General features: G+C 41.3%; 1 protein-coding gene across 6 annotated transcripts in view; it reads right to left on the bottom strand.

The window, feature by feature from the left end:
* EVA1A (eva-1 homolog A, regulator of programmed cell death) overlaps positions 1–17815 on the bottom strand; it is a 43665-nt gene extending 25850 nt beyond the window's left edge. The window contains exon 1 of one of the 6 annotated variants that reach the window (XR_015746430.1): positions 17307–17781. The gene's annotated coding sequence lies outside the window, so the exon portion shown is untranslated. Of the gene's footprint in view, positions 1–8560; positions 8822–17306 lie in introns of those variants that run through there. The other 5 variants (XR_015746429.1, XM_026679081.2, XM_087949223.1 and 2 more) reach the window with 5 other exon arrangements.
* Between the last annotated feature and the right edge of the window lie 965 nt (positions 17816–18780).

Consider the following 18780-nt stretch of genomic DNA (forward strand, 5'->3'; position numbering starts at 1 on the left):
GTGGAATTCGTTTCTGTTCAGAATCAGTCTAGATGTTTTAATTCCAGTCCTGAGTCCTTGCATGCCAGAGCTGAGTTTCTTCTGAGCATGTGCCAAGTGACTCACAACTGCCCACTGCTGTCTGCAGGCACTGGCCCTAGCTCAGGTGTGATTTAGTCTCCTCTGTTTAGAAGTAAATCGGCTCCTGTTCTTGCCTTCCTGTCCACAGCTTCCATCATGGCTGCAACTCTCTTATCTCCCCAGAGAATAAGGCAGCTTTTTATTTGTGACATTCCGCTTTCGACTCGTATCCTTTTTCAATATTAAGGACGACAGGGTCAGCCGAGCCAATTTCTTCTGCAGTCTGACCTGCCCTTGCTTCAGTATGGTTTTCCACAAAATTAAATCACAGCTTTGTCTGGTTGTTTCCTCTCCTGCCTTTTGGCTCCCCTCCCCTCCTCCTCCAAGGAGTTTTTGTTCCTTCTTGTCTCAAGCAAAGCAAAGTGGGAGGAGCTAAACGGCATAAGACAACATCAGCATGCAGCATGGAGCTTTTGCAAAGAAAAACACACAATCAACAATCTCAAACCGTTGCATTACAATAAACGGGCTCCAGGCCAGTTTCTTAGCCAGATTTTTTTTATTTTTTATTTTTGCACATCAGAGGCTGCACTTCTTGTGCTCATAATATTAATAGAGGTAACATTAATATGATCTCATAGTGCACTTACTAAATCTGGGCTGCAAATCCTCCAAATCAGTGGTTGCCAACTGGTGGGCCGCAGACCACTGGTGGTCCACAAGAAAATTTTGGTGGTCCGCAGAGAAATGTCACCCCCCAAAGCAATTAATACAGGCTGCATGAGAACACAAGGCTGCTCTGCCCACATGGCCTGTGGGAACACAAGGCTTGCGTCGCTTGCATTGCGAACAATACGAGATAGTGAGGGGAGTGGGGAAAGGGTGGAGGAGGGGAACTTGCCCCACTTGCCCCACACGCCCTGCCTGGCCACCGGGCTGCTTCTTTCCGCTTCTCTCTTCTTCTGCTTTTGGCTGCACACAAGGAAAGCAGCAAAAGTCTTTCTTTCTCTCCCCCCAACTCCACCAGAAATGAGTCTTTGGGACCCTGCAAGGCATCCTGTTCCAAGAGGCTGTGCCAGCGCAACAAGTCTCACAAAGATTCATTTCTGGCGGAGTTTGGGTGAGAGAAAGAAAGACTTCTGCTGCTTCTGCTGCTTTCCTTGCATGAAGCCAAAAGTCTCTCTTTCTCTATGTCCCCCTGAGAACAGAGTTGGAGACAGTATCCTGCAATCCCAAATAAAGAAGGGTCAATTGGTAGGAAAACGGGGTCGGGAATTTTCCTGCAGACTTTTTTGGGGATTTACCCAGGGTCTCTGCAGAAAAAGCAGCAGAGACTCTGGGAAAATCCCAAAAAAAGTCTGCAGGAAAATCCCCCACCTCATTTTCCTACCAATCAATCAGTCTTTATTTGAGATCCCAGGATACCCTCCCCTCTCTCTCTCTCTCACTGAGAACAGAGCTGAAAAGCAGGTTAGTGAAGGAATGTGGCTGCCTTGAAGGGGGTGTGGGTGAATGAGGGACCTCCAGGGGTGGGATTCAAATTTTTTAACAACCAGTTCTGTGGGCATGGCTTAGTTGGTGGGTGTGGCTTAGTGGTCATGTGACTGGGTGGGTGGGACCAATTCAACATCACTCACATCAAGGGGCACTTCTCCTTGCCTAGCCTGTCATGACAGTGGGGATGCTGCAACGGTCGTAAGTGTGAAAATGGTCAAAAGTCACTTTTTTCAGTGCCATTGTAACTTTGAATGGTCACTAAATGAACTGTTGTAAGTCAAGGATTACCTGTACAAAAATACAAAAAGCTTCTTTGCTTGCAAAAAGCGGCCCTAAATACCAATCATTAGATTAAAAATGCCTGCAAGCTGGAGTTACAAATCAGGCAGGATGCCAGAGCACCTTGAGGAATTAAAAATAGTTAAAATGCAATGATAACTATCAGCAGCCAACTCTTGCCCATAAAGTAAAACCCTTTAGCAGAGAAATCATTGAAACTCTCCAGAAAGAGCACACACAGGAAAAGCAATCCTTAGATCCATTTGTACCACTTAAAGATACCAGCTGGTCTCACTCATCTCACAAGATATCCTAAGGAAATCATCCAGATTGAAGGGAAGGTCACATGCCCCCCAGAAAGGCAGTAAAAAAAATCAGTGCCAAGCTTACAGCCTGCCTCTTGGAAGTACACCCCAAAAGGGCAGTGCCAGATATCACTAAAGCAGTGAAGGAAGACCCCCTTCCCCAGTTAGAAAAAGAAACCATGAGGCAGAAAAAAATTCAAACACAATACAAATAATTAAATCACAACAGTAGCTGTTGCTTGTTAAACCAATTATCAGAACAAATAGACACAGGAACTAGCCAGATTTCTCAACTCAATTTCTTTTCAGGAACAGAGATTAATCTTTTTCCTTCCAAACAAAGCTGAATAGGGAAAATTATCCCATCAATAAACACAGGATTAAATGTCACCAAGGACAGAATTAAACTCAGGGGTGGGATTCTGTCCACTTCTGTAGAACTGGTTGCTCTGAAAAGCAGCAAACAGAGAGCATACATAGAACTGGTTCTATGTCTGCTGCTGTTTTGGCCCACCCGCCTGCTCGGGCTCTTACCTGACTTTTATTTCCTGTGTTTTCAACCGCAGCTGCTTTACGCGACACAGCTGCAGTTGAAAAAGCAGGGAAAAAGTGCTTTTTCAACTGCTGCACAGCCGCATGCAGCACTGCTCAGCTGTCCAGGCAACTACATAATGACGATATACATGTGCGTGCAGCAAAATGTAAAATCACTGAAATGGTAGTTACACTGGTCGGATCCCATCTCTGATTAAACTTCACCAAAAAACCAATTTTAGACCAAAACTCAGAAAAGGTATATAAACTCACATTTGAATGTCAATCTTTCTAGCTAGCTAAGAAGCCTTGCTGAATGTCACTCATCCTGGTTCCTGGTCATTAAAAAGCTTATTTCCTCAGCTCTGCTTCATTATTCAATTTTTTCTTCAAAGTGCTGATCATTGCATGCCAGCTGGAAATATTTCCAGGGGAGTATTTCCTCCCACAGTAGTGTAAAAAGCTTAAAACTACCCTTCCCCTGTAAGAAAGTATCAGGAAAGAAAGGAAAAAAACCTCCTTCCGAGACAGTAAGTCTAGGCATGCTGCCAAGAATATAATAAGGGTGGAAAAAAACAAAAGGAGACTTCTTCTAACTGCTTAGAAAGTTAACAGGGGGTTCTATAGAACTGGTCAGAACCAGTAGAATCCCACCCCTGGGGACCTCTGTGTGTGTGTGAGAGAGAGAGAGAGAGAGAGAGAACATCAGCCCCAGCCCTCCAAGGTTAGATCGGATTTCTCTCTCTCTCTCTCTCTCTCTCTCTCTCTCTCCCTCCCTCCCCCCCTCCCCTCCCCCCTCCCCAGCAGCAGTGGTGGAGTTTCAGTGCTTGACCATTGGGGGAGCCAGGCGAGATGCACTGCTCACTCTTTTTGGCCATGAAAGGCCCAAGAGTCAGACAAGGCATGTGGGGAAAAAAGTAGGACACCCCTCGAAAAGACGGCCTAGCCATTTTTTTGAGGGTCAAAAGAAAATACGGCCCTGCCTTATTTTCTAAGAAACACGGTAGAAGGTAAGACCAATGGTGGGGGAGGGAAATCCACCCGGGGTGGCTTGCTGACATTGGTGGGAAAGTTGGCCCATGTTCCAGAGCTGCAGTAGTCACAGGACTGGCCCTACTGCAGCTCTGGAATATGAGACCGACTTTCCCACCAACGTCAGCAAGCCACCGTCAGTCAAAATTCATATTAGTGGTCCGCGCGATTTAAAATTATGAGTTTGGTGGTCCCTCAGGTCCAAAAGATTGGCAAACCCTGTTCCAAATAATACTGCAAACTTAAACTCTCTGTTGTCATCTTGTGGTTGTCTGGATTTTTGTAATTCAAGCAAGCATGGTGATGCAAAGAGAGATGTCACTAAAAATCAAAACTTAAAAAAAAAAACAATTTCTGTACTGCTGAAATGCACCTCCCTCTATAATAATTTAGTGCTTTCAGGAATGTATTCTTCGAATAAATTAAAAAGAATTTAAATTAAGAATCAATACCTCTTACTATTTGTGTTTATTTATGTAGATTTATGTATTAATTTATTCAGCTTTTTAGCTCTTCCAACTGATTCAAAGTACACTCCCTTGGACATACATTATATTATATTCTCATTAGTATATTGGGAGACAGAATGTGTGGAGAAAAGGTAACTGAACTTTAGTATCAACTAAGGAGATCTGAATCAACCCTTTTAATAAGATCAACCCTTTTAATAACCCTTTTATTGTTTTGTTGTCTTTTTTATCCAACAGTGAATTGTTGTATCAAACTATTTCTCTTTTTTACTGTAAAAGCTGGTCAAAGACTATATAATAAATAGTAAAACTATAATATAATATAATAATAATAAAGCTATTTGATTTGATTTGATCTGAACCAATATTTCCCTAGTATAGAGGGTTACTTGACAAAATGTAGCACAAACGTCTTCTATTCTCAGCCTGTGTGAAATAGAAGAGAAAAATTCATGTGGTAGGTTGCAATTTCAGAAATTTATACATTTTTCCACCCAGAAAAAATGTATTAATGGGCTGTGAGTTGTGTGAAATGCCCAAATGGAGTTTCTGGGGAATGCCTATGCTTATAGCTTCGGAAATACAGTAGTAAAAGCTGCTTACACCATTTACACACACACACACATACACACACACAATTAAATCAACCACAGAAAACAAACAAAAGTGGGGGGGGAAAGCTCAGTGTGATTTGGCATGGTAACAAATAAATAAGTCAGTTATTCATATCATGTTGTTAGGGGTGTGGTGAAAAATCTATTAAGACTTCATAAGCAAACCTGTTAGAGTTCTGGCACCAAAGCTGGATTGGTTACTGTAACCCATCTACTGCAAACACCTTCCCTGCTTCCCGGATTATCACCAGTGTCACCTCCTGCTATGCCTGTCAACCTGCAAACAACGCGTCTGCAAAATAACAGCAACAACTTCTGGAAGGGCTAGGAAGCCAACTTGCTAGTGATGGCAACATCAGGCAAGTTCACGCTGGCAAACTGGGTGGAGATCCGTTTATTGTGCTGGAGTGTGAATAAGCACATTGGTAGACAGAAGGGGCAGGGGTATTCCTGACCAAGCAGGAAGAGAATTGTACCACTCCATCAGGGGTGGGATTCAAATTTTTTAACAACCAGTTCTGTGGGCATGGCTTAGTTGGTGGGTATGATCAACTCAACATCACTCACATCGAGGCACGCATCTCCTCGCCTGGTGTCTCGTGACTGTGGAGATGCTGCAACAGTCGTAAGAGTGAAAAATGGTCATAAGTCACTTTTTTCAGTGCCATTATAACTTTGAATGGTCACTCCACACAAGCAAAGTACCAGCAAAGGAGGGGGGAAAAACTCCAGAGACGTTCCTGAGACAGGAAGTCTAGTCCTGCCAAGAATGTAATAAGGTTTAACGGAGAGGCATTTTTTGTAAGCAACACCAGAATGTTTCCTTCCTGCCTTCCTTACAGGATTAGGCCAGTAATTTCTTCTAACAACTGGTTCTCCAAACTGCTTAGAATGTTAACAACCGGTTCTAGTGTATAGGTGTGAACTGGTAGAATCCCACCCCTGCACTTCATGTAACTAAACTTCAATGTTTTTCTTTCCATTTTGTTGTTTTTTGTTTGGAGGTGATTATCTGAAGGACCTTTATTTTTCTCCAACATAAACAACCTCGACCTCTGTCATCTGTATTTATTGCCAAATGAATAGTTTAATTCTATAAAAAGTCTAGAAAAGTTAATTTAAGAGCAATGCTGGATCCAAACTACATCATTTTATCTCCACCTAGCAAGTTTATTTAGTTAAGCTGTTCAAGAAACTGTAATGCTCTACTTGGATCTGTCAGAAAGTATTTGTGTCACCATGCTCTGTAATTGCAGTGCCAACTGCAGTTATGCATGGTTGAACTGCACTACTAAAAGCGGTGGAAGAAGTGCATTGGGCACATCAGAGAATCAGATTGTCACTAACTGCGCAGAATTGCTCCTTTGGCCAGGAACATTTCTAGGCAAGGGAATTTGCAAAAAAGAAACAAGCATTTTTTTTCTTCAAATGCTTGCATAATTTTGTTTCATTTCAGATATTGGCATTTCTCTTCCCAGGATGAAATAGCCTACTAATTATTGAATATATTATTATTATTATTATTATTATTATTATTATTATTATTATTATTATTATTATTATTATTATTATTATTGTTGTTGTTGTTGTTATTATTATTATTGTTATTATTATTATTGATATTTTCAACTACCAGATCAAAAAAGAGATGTAAGGAGCTGCAATGATGGCTTTGGGCCAGATGAAAGATGGTGGTGCTTGGATAACAGCTGGCAGGACTGCAATAATAACTCAGGAGTGCAACATCAGGATCAGAGGTGGTATTCAGCAGGTTCTGACCAGTTCTGGAGAACCAGTAGCAGAAATGTTGAGTAGTTCGGAGAAATGGCAAATACAACCTCTGACTGGAGATTTTACAGTATCTTTCTCCTGCCACGCCCACCAAGCCACGCCCACAGAGCCGGTAATTAAAAAATTTGAATCCCACCACTGATCAGGATGTCCCAGATGGGAGGAAACAAGAGGAGAATAGTGGCAGATTGAGAAAATGGCTCCTGCTCCTTCTCCATCTTAATGCTGCTTAATAGTCCATTGGAGATGGGCATCTTATACATTCAAATATAGGCTCCATACTAGGCCTCCTATAGCGCATGTTACTTTCCAGGATCACATCTGACATAACCCCAATTCTTGGGGCAGCTCTACTAAAATATAGCACGAGCAATGTAAAATAATAAAATTAGATAGAAAGTAGTTTTCTTATTAACAGCAAGAAATCTTTACAGCCATCAAATCTAGTGTCTAATCAAATTACATTACAAAGAAGCTGAATGCAGCTGGAAGAATCAAAATGTTTGATCCCAATGGTCTTCAAAATTATTTACATTTTAAAAATCGGTTGTGTGCACGGGGCCAACATTTCCATGGATTATTCATCTCTGAAGACCCCATTCAATCTTGATCCCTCACAGAAGTTTACTGACTTTCAGCCAGTAACCACCTCCCAGTCCAATTTATCTCACAGAGTTGGCGAAATCACCGCTGGGTGCGCCAATTTTATGATATTGGAATGTGAAGAGGTAATTTGGTTTTAACGACTCTGATTTTTTGCCAGAGGGACATAGATGTAAATAATGTCAGCAAATACTGTACTCTTTTTGATTAATTTCTTTCACACCTGTGCAAAATATTGTTTGTCCTGCTGGGTTCTTTGTGAGTTTTATCAGTGGTGGGATTCAAAAAATTTTAGTACTGGTTCTGTGGGCGTGGCTTGGTGGGCGTAGCAGGAGAAGGATACTGTAAAATCTCCAGTCAGAGGTGGTATTTGCTGGTTCTCCAAACTACTCAAAATTTTTGTTACCAGTTCTCCAGAACTGGTCAGAACCTGCTGAATACCACATCTGAGTTTTACGCAGTACTCATTTTCATGCAGCAAGACAGCACAGCCACACAGTGAAGGTTCATTTTATTGGACTTCAACACAATAGACATTGCATTGCGTGGGCCAAACCCTCTGTTGTGTTTTCTGTTCTTTGCATGATAATAGTATCATTACCCAAACAAGGCAAATGATGCCAATTGAACAAAAAGACATCCTTACACAAAAGACACACACACACACACACACACAATATGTGTGTACGTGTACATGTATATTGTGTGTGTATGGAGCATTACCTGCCTCCCCCCAAAGCAACCAATAAACCTTAGCTAAATATAGTTAATCAAGGTTCAGAAGCAAGAGAGCAGTAAATATATACAGCAAGGAGTTCCTCTTATTGCTTTCTCTGCTAAATGACTGTAGGAAAGAGTACATAAGGCCCCATCTTCCTTCCTTCCTTCCTTCCTTCCTGGATTCAGATTAGCATTTAATTCTGTAGATCCAGGTGAGGTCAACAAAACTCTTTCCACAGATCTTTGAGCAAAAGTTATTTGTGCTCTCCTGCTGAAGACATTGCTGTTTTAATACATAGTTATGTGCTGAAGATAGAATAAGTACAAGAAAAAACACTCTGGAGTAACTAAAACAGATACCTGTATATTTTAACCCCTGGGTTAAAAAAGGAAACCTTCCAGGTTGACACACGAAGTATCCAAGAGGCATAGAAAATGAAGGAAGGTGGTCTGATTGCCACCTTTACTGACAGTACAGTGGGAGCTGCAGGCAGAAATTAAACATTAAACTCATAAAGTTTAAGTTTAGTAATTTATAAACAGGAATGCAACTACGATTGCATCTCAGTTCCTGAGGGGGGAGAGAAGAGATAAGCAGAAGAGATAATATTTCAGCACAGCATAAGTGAGGCAGAAGAAAACTAATAAAGCTTACCGGAAGAAGCTCCAGGGACAGATTCAGCAGGTCTCAGAAACTGCCTCGATGCTCTTTCCTTTTTAAACCCCATTTCCCCCTTGACTGTGTTCGTCATTACGCTCCATGAACATGTCGAGTCCTGCTCTGAGCCTGCTAATGGTGCCAGGTTCTGCCATGCAAACTCTTAAGAGAAATGGGGCACCTCTGCCTCTTCGCCCTTCCCACCCCACAAAGTACAAGAGCACCTAAGAGGCAGGGCCATCTGCAACTTGCCACTGCACATTCTTTCTTCCTTTTTGGTTAATAATATATGCAATAATAATACCTTCAAAGCATGATTATGACTGGAAGCAGTATGGTTGCTGCATGGGCCTGTTGTTGTTTTGACCAAAACTAATTTATCTCTTATTTACATCCCTTGAATGTACTAGATTTATAGCCAATAAATATTTTAATTGGTACCCAAAACATAGCGAGCAAAATAGGGAATGTATGTCTGAAAGACAGCACTGCTGTTCCCGCTGCTTCTTACCACAATCATCTTCCTACTTATACAGACTTAGTTCCTCTCTCTTTCTATGCCCTGAATGGGCTTCTTTGAAGTTGGCTTCAAAGGTAAAGCAATAGGCTATGTTTGTCATAAGGAAACTTCCTATTTAATGCCAGAAATATGTCTTTTGTCTCCCAGATTTTTTGGGGTGTATGTGTGTCTTTAATTCAACCTTGACTTCTGGCATGCAGTACGCCAGAGGTCTCCAAACTTGGCAACTTTAAGACTTATGGACTTCAACTCCCAGAATTCCTGAGCTAACATGACTGGAGGAGGAATTCTGGGAGTTGAAGTCCACAAGTCTTCAAGCTGTCAAGTTTGAAGACCCCTGCAGTAGACCATGCACTTATCTTGACAAGGTTTTTCAGAAGTGGTTTGTCTTTGCCTCCTACACTTAGGCAAGAAAAATCAAAAGTACACATATAGACTGGATGAAACCAGGCTCAATAGCAGTAACTGTGAGAGGGATCTTGCAGTCTTAGTGGACAACCAGCTAAATCTGAGCCAGCAGTGTGCAGCAGCAGCCAAAGAAGCTAATGCAATCCTAAATTGTATTAACAGAGGGATACAGTCAAGATCAAGGGAAGTATTAATACCACTCTATAAAGCCTTAGTAAGACCACACCTAGAGTATTGCATCCTAAAACAGATGTTGAGATTCTAGAAAAAGTACAGAGAAAAGCAACCAGGATGATTGAAGGCTAAAACAAATAACGAACGGTTGCAGGAACTGGGCTTGGCTAGTCTAGTAAAGAAAAAGACCAGGGGATACATAATAGCGGTCTTTCAATATTTGAGGGGCTGCCACAGGGAGGAGGGGGTCAAGCTATTTTCTAAAGCGCCTGTAGGCCAGACAAGGAATAATGGATGGAAACTGAACAAGGAGAGATTTAACCTGGAAATAAGGAGAAACTTTCTGACAGTGAGAATAATCAACCAATGGAACAGCTTGCCCTCGGAAGTTGTGGGAGCGCCATCACTTGAGACTTTCAAGAAGAGATTGGACTGCCATTTGTCAGAAATGGTGTAGAGTCTCCCGCTTGGGCGGGAGTTGGACTAGATGACAAGGTCCCTTCCAACTCTGATTATCTGTTATCTGTTATCCTTTCTAGAACTAAGAGAAAGTGACTAGCTCAAAATCAACCATCTGACTTCCTGTCTAAGGCAGGAGTAGAACTCAGTCCCCTGGCTTCAAGCCTGGTGCCTTACTACACCAAACTGGTTCTCTTCCCTGATATACTATCTACAATGTCAGGTCTCAGAAGCATCCTGTTAAAAAACAAAACCTTGCAAATTGCAACAGTAGGGCATTTATTTATGTATTTAATTTATAGTTTAATACCATTCCGTCTCAATATACAAGAATCTCAAGAGCAGTTTTAAAATATAATCACAGCAATAAAACAATAACAAATAAATTCAACAATGCCATCCTCGTTCCCATTAACCTCTAAAGCAGGAGTGTCAAACTCGACTTCATTGAGGGCCGCATCAGGGTTGTGTTTGACCTCTGGGGAGATTGGGGGGGCATGGCCAGCTCGATGTCACTTGTGTCAGGGGCACCTGTGATGACTTGAGCGCTCTGCCCATGAAAATGGGCTCCCGAGCTCTGTTTTCAGCTGCAACGGCCTCCTGCAACCCTCTGCCAACAAAAACGGAGCTTGGGAGGGCAGCCTTAAGTTTGACACTCCTGCTCTAAAACATTCAACTGGGCCTGGAAGCCCATTTGGTAATCAACACAGCCACCATAAAAAAAAGGCTAATTCTGCAATGATGATGTCTAACTGCCAACATTCCATACCAGTCATCTTCAAAAGCAGCTCCATATTCAGCACACTGCAGTAACCTAACCATACAAGGGAAGGGACATAAGTTACTATTTCCAACTTCTCCACAACCAAGATTGATAACTTACATATCAATCAAAGCTGGATAAAGATCCTTTTGGCCACATCCTCTTGGTCTCTCTTTTTTGGCTTTGATGCACAAACCCACCCAATCACAGTTATTGCATTTGTGTGTGTGTGTGTGTGTGTGTGTGTGTATACATACCTTTTTACCATAGCAGAAAACTGTTCTTCCCACATCTGTTTTTAATGTCTGAGATTAGACATCATATTTCTGTCTATGAGCCAGAGGTGGGATTGCTAACCACACAACTCTCCTCTCTAAAATAATTGCTACTCCATTGCTATTGCCTACAAGCACGTTCGTTGAACTAATTATATTCTCCAGTGCTGTTTAGAAGTGAATTTCCAGTATGATCGCTTGTTTCTTTCTTATGTATGTGTTTAATAATTTGCATAAATGGGTCATTGAATACATTTGCCAAAAAAAAGCTACTGCTAGTTTTAAATTTAAGATCTCCGGTGGCGCAATAATTAAATGCAGTAATACAAGCTAAGCTTGCTGACTGCCAGCAGTTCAATCCTGACTGGCTCAAAGTGGACTCAGCTTTTCATTCTTCTGAGGTCGGTAAAATGAGGACCCAGATTGTTGATGTTAGATTGGGTACATCGGTCCCAATGAGAGACGCGAGACCAGTGTACTTCAAAGCTCTTATTTTATTGTATAGTTCTGTTCAGGATCTTGGAGCCGCGGCAGCCCTTCATATAGGGACTGCTCACGGCTCGCCGGCCAATGACAGGGCTTTGAATCTCCCGCGATCGGCTCGGCCAATCACGGTTGATTCTTAGGAAGCCAATCATGGCTGTTCAGTAGACCAATCGGGAAACGGCCTGTGTGGACCAATCAGATTTCACCTTTTGGAATATGTTAATATAGAACAGTTGGGGGCAATACACTGACATTGTAAACCACCCACAGAGTGATGTAAAGCACTGTGATTACAGGATGGCATTTAAGTTTAAGTGCTATTGCTAATTGTCACATATACCAGATGGAGGGAATGTGTAGCTCCCCAGAAGTTGCTGGACTATAACTTGATCATCTTTCATGACTGTTTTTGTGGGACATGGCTTCTGACTACTGAGTTCAGCAAGATCTGTGGCTATTCTGCCTGATTGTCCTAGGCTGCTTGCTTCATTAGATATCTGCTAAAGTCTAGTAGCAGGAGTTCAAGATGCTCCAAATAATGTTATGTAATATATATTTTGTAACATTAATGTTTGTCAGTCATCCTATCACCTTTTACATTGTATTTGCAATGGCACGAAAAATGAACCAAAAATATATCCATGTTTAATATTTACTGAATAATTTGACAGAATGGTCCACGTATAATTCTTCACATGTCTATAATAAAAATGGATCTCCTTTTAAAATAGCATGAAAGCTGAAGAACCGAGGAGGAGATAAAACGCCCTGGGGTGAGATTGCATTCTTGAAATCTTCATAACCATGTTTATATTTGCAATCATAAAAGTGGAATAAATTTTCAATTTTGGTTCATACATAAGCATGTAATAAAAACACTTGGCAATGAGATGTATTTTGTTTTCTCCTATAGATGTAAATATAGCAGAGTGATCAGAGGAATGCAAGAACTATGTATCAGGCATTATATGAAAAACAATGAACAAGGGTTCAAACATCATACTTTAAGCCTAATTTAAAATGGCAAAATGTTATGTTTACATAATATGCTAACCCAGACAAACATATCCTGGTGATCCTGTTCAAGCAGTAAACCAAATCTAAGAGAAGGCTGAGTTCCCCAAACACTCTGAATCATACTAACTTTACTCCACTTTAATCTACTGTACTATATTATACAAATCTCAACAATGAACAGATAATGTGGGTTTGCACAATATCTTAGACTCGTTTAAAATTCATCAGGTAGTTGTTATTTCTTAAAGGATGTAAGTGCATTTCTGAATACACTAGCCTGTGTTTATGTGCATGTGTGTATTTGAGATTGTTAAGTGTTGTGTAGTGGGAAGCTGGGGTATTATGAAGTTGGTGCTGGAGAAGCCTCTCTTTCTGATTGGTGTATCTATTAATAAAAAAGGCAATTGCTTGTTCTTAAAATCACATAAACTACTCAGTAACCATTTTTAGTGGTTACATGTCACCAATCAGCAAAAATTAATTTGAGATAAAACAAAAGGCTGTTGCAATGTGTTTCCTTGAAGGAGAGGCAGAAGATAATTATTTTGGGGAATAATCTGCCTGACTGGGAAACGCTTATAGCTAATAAGGCTATCTCTCCACAAAGCGGTCAAACCAGGGCAAGAGGCTCTGATGGGCATGACTGAATCTGCCAGATCAGTTCAGCAGCCTCTAATCTATTATAACATGGAGAATAAATCTGCCCTTCAGAAGGCTCCAAGCTTCTCAGCACCATTTTGCTTTCTCTTGCTTTTTGCTTCAATTTGAATGTTTTACATACAGTAATTGAAGAGGCTTTGAGATGCTTCTTTCTAAATATATGCTGCTCATAGGAGACGGTATGTAAATATAAACAGATTTTTTTAAAAATATAATTACATATATGAAAAGGGAGAGCAAAGACAGAAACATATAATGCAATTTCTAATGCTCTAGTGATTTTATATATAACAGGCTAAGCCATGCAACCATACTCTTCCAAACACAGCTATCATATTTGGGTTGCAAAAATCAGACAAACCCTACATGGAAACAAAGAGATACGAATTTAGCTCTCTATCGCCTTCTGGTGAACATCCATGCTTTTGCAACCCAGATGCTTTTTGCATTCTTTTGGCAACCCAGTGGTAACCAGTGATTGTATATGGCAGGTTACATTGGTATATATATTGTAGAGTTCAGTAGGAGAAAACAGATTTCTCTGTAAGACAGCATTCCAAAGTCTTGATCAAATCCAAAGTAGAAAAAAAGAAAGAAAGCATGAACCTTCTACAAATCTAGCTGTGCCTAAAACCTGACCCGCAAACTGGTTTTTATGAAATCTTCAGTTATTACTAGATCAGGGGTGGTCTTAGAGAACAGAGATATTTTGGGGGAAAGAAAAATGTTTCTTGTTTGCACAAATTGTTACAATACCAATATTCTGTCAGAATCAGAAATTATGGAAATTACAGTCATTTACCCTCTCATAATATACTGACCTACCCCATAACAAACCACTGAAACTCAAAAACTGCTATACTCTTGACAGAAAGCAGGAAAACATATCCTAACTCCAACTTCCTAATAAAGTGCCTTTTCCACCTGATAGAAATGCAAAGGAAGATGAGGCTTATTAGGATTTTCCCTTGCACAAAGGATACAAATAATAAAAATTAGTTCATCCTAAACCAAAGCACTCAACAGGCTGCCTTTTGTTTCGTGTTAGTTTATCAAATTCTAAAAGAATTAAACACACCCCAAAAAAATTGCTATGAATAATTGCTCTGTGGCTACTCAGAATGAATCCGAGAAAGACCAAAGCAAATTTAGTTTCCCAACACCGGCCATTTATTTGATTGTCGTAACTCGATGCTCATAATATTTTAAAAAATCTATTCTAAACCTCATCATCATGGAGGAGCTCAGAGCAGCCTAAGACAAGCTATACTACCTTAATGGCTGAAACTGGGGAGATTCCAACCACACTTGGCCAATAAAGAATTCTATTCTATTCTATTCTATTCTATTCTATTCTATTCTATTCTAGTTGCTCAGTCCTGATGTCAATACTGCAATGATACTGCATAATTTATTTTGCAATCTGCATAATTTATTTTGCAATCTGGAAACCTACCCAATTCCAACTATGCTATATAATACCGTAATATTATATACATTAGATTGGGAGGATTCCCAAATTGGGCTGTTTGGTTCAATGCAAGATGCCTCTGAAGAAGCCTAAATCTGAAATTTTCAGAAGATTTTTTTTTTTTAACCAGCTCAGGATTGAAAAGGCCGCAGGGATAAAAACAATAGATACATTTCTTCTTGGTGCCTCCATAGGAGGGGGGTGGGGAAACCCTCCCAGATTGGAAAGAGAAGAGATGCAGTTCTTTAACTAGCAGCTCCTGCTTCCATTCCCAGAAAAAGGTTTTGCCAAAGGTTTACAACTGCAGGCCTTCTAGAGAAGGGATATTCCCCTTGTTCAATTAATGTACAGTATTGCTGGTGTATTCCAGTCAGGGCCACCTGCGAATAAATTATTTTAGGCACAAGGTTAAAGGAAATCGATAAAACCTGAGGAGGGGGGAAATGGTAGTCAAAAGATACAAGATGGCATCCATCACCAGGCAATAAAAGCCCCAAGTCCCCTTGCAGACACCCCAGCCTCAAAGGGTTTATATTAGGTGTCTAGATATCTACTATCTCCATTTCTACTTTATTGCCCTGGTAATAACTAAACAAATCATAACCCTTTCTTGACTTGTTATAATTCAACGTACTCTGGTCCCTGCACCTATCCTTTATAGACTTTTTGTAGATGTCTTGCAATCACAATACAAAGTAAAAAACAAGCGAATTAGGTTCGCTGTCATAAATACGAAGACCTTCCCACCCCCCCTTCCCCAATTACATTACCTTAAAGCTTTAGGTAGAGACAGCTTGGTGCCATATATCGTTTTTTTATGCAGTTACTCTCCACAGACAAACATGTACAGAGATGTGGTGAGGGAAGAGGTAACTGAGCAGAGAAAGTGGGTGGGTGGAAGAGAAGCCTTGTTCAGGTGCATTAAAAGGGTTCATTTCACTTTACAAACAGCTCCTCCTCAGCCAACTGCCTGCAGACATTTGCTCCTCTTAGCCATCCCTTTATTCTGCTGTAATCAGCAACTGCAAGGTCTCTCCCTCTCTGAGGGAAGAGAACTCATCTGCCTATTGGCTTACAAAGTACCAGCAGAGTTCCAAATCAGACTCCTCCACAGATGAAGGAACTTTGTGAAAACATACTAATTTCCCATGCTGGCTGAAGAGGGTTGACCAAGAAAATGTTTCCCCCTCAGGAACTGCTGCTTAGGCCATTGCCATAGGATACAAGGGTAGGGCTCTTTGACTTCCTCATGTATGTACTAATTCCCTGGGGATCTACTCCTACAGTGTGAACCAGCCAGTCCTGGCTTTTGCTGTTGTGTTACTTAGGAACTAGCTCATCTAAAAGACAAATTCATCTTGAAAAAGATCCTGTTTATTTCAAAGAAACTCTTAGCTCAGACCTCTGGAGAAATGGCTGATGAAACAGGCTAAACTCTGCTAAAGGAAGGCATGATGATATGCTGCTAATAGATTCAGTTATTTGGGTCAAAAACAGATTCAACAGATTTAACAGATAATCAGAGTTGGAAGGGACCTTGTAGGTCATCTAGTCCAACCCCCACCCAAGCGGGAGACCCTACACCATTTCTAACAAATGGCAGTCCAATCTCTTCTTGAAAGTCTTAAGTGATGGTGCTCCCACAACTTCCGAGGGCAAGCTGTTCCATTGGTTGATTATTCTCACGGTCAGAAAGTTTCTCCTTATTTCCAGGTTAAATCTCTCCTTGTTCAGTTTCCATCCATTATTCCTTTGTCTGGCCTACAGGAGCTTTAGAAAATAGCTTGACCCCTTCCTCCCTGTGGCAGCCCCTCAAATATTGGGAGACTGCTATCATGTCTCCCCTGGTCCTTCTCTTTACTAGACTAGCCATGCCCAGTTCCTGCAACCATTTGTTGTATGTTTTAGCCTCCAGTCCCCTCATCATCCTGGTTGCTCTTCTCTGCACTCTGCACAGAACTCTCTCAAATTAATTTAGTCTGGCAATCTGGATTTCAGCAAGGTTTAACTTACCAGCTGTCATGTGGGGGAAAATGATGGTTTGGGGAGATTTTATTTTTTCAAAATACTCTATTATCCAAGGAGAAAAAATCCTAATCAAAAATGTAGTAAATATTAAACCTGAAAGAAACTACCTGCTGCTGAAAACAGAAGTAGGATGCAATCATCCAAAGGGACCATTTTACAGTAAGGTAAAACAAGAGAGACTTTAAGAAAGTGAAGGCCAAAGTCTACAAAGCAAAAAAAGAAACTTCAGCCACAATTAAGGAAACCTCTGACCTTCCTCTAAGACTCCCTTTTCTTTCTGTACTTGCTACACCTAAAAGAGCAATGCTTCATTTCCCTTTGCCTGCAAACTTTATTCATTTCCCTTGCAATTTCATTCCACTTCTCACAGTACCTTCAAGGAGACTTTTAAAAACAAATGAAATGAAAGAGACCGCTTACTAAACCACAGATCAGAGGAAAATACACCCCATAATGCCCATAGCTGAAGGTCCAGATCTTACCTTCCAATCCTCAAGACGGACGAGAGCTTACCAAAAACATAACTTGGGCTAGGCAGAGATTCGTTCAAGTTGGCTCTGTACAACGTAAGCAATTCCGCCCGTCTCTGCTGTGTAGGCCAAAGGGATAGTTGTGCAGCCAATTACAGCCGGTTTCGCAAAGTGGGAAACAAAGGGCTGTAGCCACTAACAAATGCTCCACAAATGCTACACCTGTTTTCTCAACAGAAGATTCCAAGAAGACAATGGACTCAATGTTCTCTGAACAGCAGACTTCCTAGGTGAAGTACTTTTTTTCCCCCTAAAAAAAAACACCATACAGCCTAGAGCAAATTGATACCAGCTGAATTAATGTTAATTGATTCCGTGGCCTCTGGACACAGACCCACAGGTTTTCTAAAACGTGAAAATATTTAAGAGGAGCTGGAGCAAAAAAAGTCCTTCTCTCGTTTCCTTCAACTCTCTCCCCCTGCCTTTCACTGCTTCTCCTCCCAGCAAAATATACAAGAGATGGTGCTGACACAGAAAGAATGTTGGTGTGTTAGCACTCACCAATGGACTTGAAAAGAAAAACACTCTTTACAGTCAGCATGAAACTGATTGCACAAAGGGTTTTATTGTACTGTACAATTCTCCTGTCTCACAGAATTTTCCTGGGGGACAGAGGGGTAGGGGCTGAGGAACCTAGTAAGGTATTTTTCACTTTGTAACCCTCCTATGCATTTTCCCCACCATTTCCATAATACAGTATCTTCTTCAAACACAAATGCACACATAAGGCCAAAGAGCTGCAATATCTGCCTGTCCAGCAAGGGTAGTCTGGGAGCCATCTGTTTAGAAGTATCCTTGCGTTCTACAGATGGCCTGCTTGCTGTCTTCCGAGGGATTTTGAACATGTCACCACCATCTTTGAAGTGCTACATGCAACAGTGGAATTACTTAGGGCAGGGGTCTGCAACCTTAAACACTTAAAGAGCCATTTGGACCCATTTCCCACAGAAAAGAAAACACTGGGATCCAATAATTTAACAACCGGTGTGACTGGGTGAGCGTGGCCAACTCGATGGCACTCACTCCTACCCAGTCACCTCCTGCTCTGGAATATGGAGCAAGTCTCCATCTCGCCATCACTCTGGCCTTCTCAGGCCAGGCGAGGAGTTACAGGGAGGGGAGGGGTGGGGTGGGGCCAGCCAATGGTGGGATCAGCCTACAGGGAGCCGCAGCAGAGTGCTGAAAGAGCTGCATGTGGCTCCAGAGCTGCAGGTTGCAGACCCCTGACTTAGGGCTATTAGCCACCATGTGGCAGCAAAGAGATAGAAAATACATTAATGGCAGGGCAGAGAGTATCCTTCTAAAATTTCTCCCAGATGTTGAACCCTACAAGAGCTAGGACTAGCCAAGATTGGTATGATGGCCCTAAGACTGACCTTCACAGCAAGGACCTTCAAAACCTTTTGAGAGCCAGGAGGTGGACCCT

This window comes from Notechis scutatus, chromosome 1 (assembly GCF_049901735.1).
Source record: "Notechis scutatus isolate UNSWTSFEM ecotype Mainland chromosome 1, rNotScu1.2, whole genome shotgun sequence".
NCBI lineage: Eukaryota > Metazoa > Chordata > Lepidosauria > Squamata > Elapidae > Notechis > Notechis scutatus.